Here is a 2,781-nt window from a genome sequence, read left to right on the forward strand (position 1 = left end):
AGCAACAGTGAGTGTTCAGCAGTCCCTCTGAACTGAAGCAGTAGAACGGCTGGACCGGAGGAACCAGGTCCTCTTTCTGGATGCAGAGCCGCACATGCTGCTCCTGTCCTTCAATGACTGAGGTGGAGGCCACACACGCACCCTTGGTCTCGCACTTATACCCATCCTTCACACACTGTGGTGTGCTGCAGTTACAGAACAGAGCTGCACAGAGAACCAAAATTATATATTACATGTATATATTAACACTATAATATACAGTAAGAAATAATTGATGACGGGCCATTGAATTAATATTTGCCAGGTTTTTGTCCATAAATGCTCAGTGTGTAGGATTAATTTCTTAAGCATCTCATTCCACACCTTCGTTGCTAATTCTGAAATGTCATTTTAGAGCCAGTAACGGAGGCTTGAGCCGTTGATAGCAGACTAATGCAGTTATGAGAAAGATTAAGCATTTGTGAATCACCCGAATCTGCATCTCTCAACAGAGCCTGGCAAAAGCCTCTCTAATAGTGAAACTTGAGGTTCATCTGCTTCAAGGACAGCGCCATACCGCGCTAGTGAGAAATGTCATGTTGCCTGCTAAACTTTTAATTTGCTAAACTATTTTACTGATCAAATTGTCAGAGCAGCGCTAACAACACGTTTCTGTGTTCGTGTGTTTCCATGTGTGCCAGTACTGTATGTGTGTGCGTATGTACGGAAGCGAGCAGGAGAGAGAGAGAGAGTGTGCACTTTCTGTACATAATCATGTAATGTTGTGACAAGAAACATGGAAATAATTAGTCATTTTTGTCCTATTGTTTACTATATTTATTAGCTTGGTCAGTGTCACTGTGGGTTTTGGTTGTTTTGCTGTACGGACCTTTGAAATAACTGAAATCATGATCAATGATGCGGTCAAGACCCGCCTGGGTCTTGACTTTAGCTGTGCATTTCCCTGAAAATAATTGCACACCTTGGAACGTACGTCAGCCAATCAGATTCAAGCATTCAACAGCCCAGTAAGAAAATATACTAGCTATATTATAGCCACAATCTCAAACTGTTTGTGAATTTCTGTATTGTAGTGAATGGACTGCAGATGTGTCTTTTCAACAGCATGGGGTGGCAGAGATCAGTGGAGTCATACTGTGCACCAAGCAGTTTCATGTCTGTCTTTGTTGGGAGAATCCAGAAACAGTTGTTAATTTTTCCTTTTATGTATATGTATTTTATAAAAAATCCAAATACATTTTGATTGCATATATTACAATTATTATATTATGCATATTTTATAAAACAATGGACTTAATTTCTAACATTTATTTATATTTTTAATAAAATGGTTTAAAATACAGTTTCATGGCTGGTGAGATAAGTTGTCTATACGGGCTCATCCCCAGCATAAGGCAACTTCAGAAAGACAACAAAAAGCATGTGAAAATGTTCTTTATAATCAGTTTCATCTGAATGCCTCTAAAACAACTTTCATTTTTGGCTGCCATCAAGGCAAAACAAAGTTTCAAAGGGTGACTGTGGTATGGAAAACAATCAATTTTCATGATCCAATAATCTCCTGATTGATTAAATAAAGTCCCACATTTGTATCCTTGTTGGAATACTGCATAGGACAACATAAAACTGCATTATTTCCTCCCCTCCCACAATTATTCTTGGTTAAAGACTCATTCATCAGGTCTGTCCAAGAGCAGCCAGACAGAGACGATTCAATCAAACTTGAACCAGAGCACACGTAAATGGAGGATGTAGACGGTCAAAAGTGAAGAACAGCAGACCACACAGACTCAACTCATCTGAGCTGCCTTGAGCAATGAGAGATGAGAGCGATGGGCTGCAGGAGTATTCTAGAGATGTGCTTTGGGGAGATGCAATCTAAACACCTCCCCATTTTTGTGTTCATAAGAGAGAGTCTCAAGACATATTTTCTAAAAACTACTTTTAAACTTACCATTTCATCCTAAAATGATAAGCATCTTCTTAGAGATGGTTTTAAAGTGTTGATAGCCCAACTGGCCTCGGCCATGCAAGCATTTCACTCGCATTTGCGAATAAAAATAAATACGCAAACTGTAAAATTTATTTAGGAGCATGTGTGTGAATTAAAAAAGTCCCTCTGTTTTATGAAATTTTAGCTCAAAAAAGCCTTAACTATCTTAGATATTCGCGGATCGTGGTTTCAGAGCAATCAATTAAAAACATACATTTATTCCAAGCAATTACTTATAATGAAATTATGACAATGTTTAATTCTCGGTTTTTATATTGTAATATTTTGTAGACATGAATGAGCAGCCAACAATGCTAAAGCATTTCAAAATAAGAGACCTGGTGTATTTTGACAATATGCATATTGTGGAAAAAAGTAAGCATCAAACAGCTACTGTTGCAGGCTAAAAACCCTCTTCAAGTTGTTGCATCTCCAAATCCACTTTTAATGATCATGAAAGCCAAAGATAAAAATAGTCACTTGCTGACCTCACTGACCATCTTGACCCAACACTGGAGTTTTAAATCAGCCACCAACATTTACATAACACCTATTTATTTTCAGCATCTCTGCCTGCCCTGATAAATATTAACGTGAACTATGCCAGTACACTAAGCCAATTATAAAATGTTACATTAATAAAAACTATAAAAGATTTGCATACAGAAATCTAAAAAGTACTTCAGCAACAGCCTGTTTTATTACAAGGGTCAGAGGATATGAATAAAGTTTCTGGTACAGGAAACCATGACTAACAAACATGACTAGAGATTTCAGAGGAAAAAAAA

Source organism: Sinocyclocheilus anshuiensis, unplaced genomic scaffold (genome assembly GCF_001515605.1).
Source record: "Sinocyclocheilus anshuiensis isolate Anshui unplaced genomic scaffold, SAMN03320099.WGS_v1.1 scaffold958, whole genome shotgun sequence".
NCBI lineage: Eukaryota > Metazoa > Chordata > Actinopteri > Cypriniformes > Cyprinidae > Sinocyclocheilus > Sinocyclocheilus anshuiensis.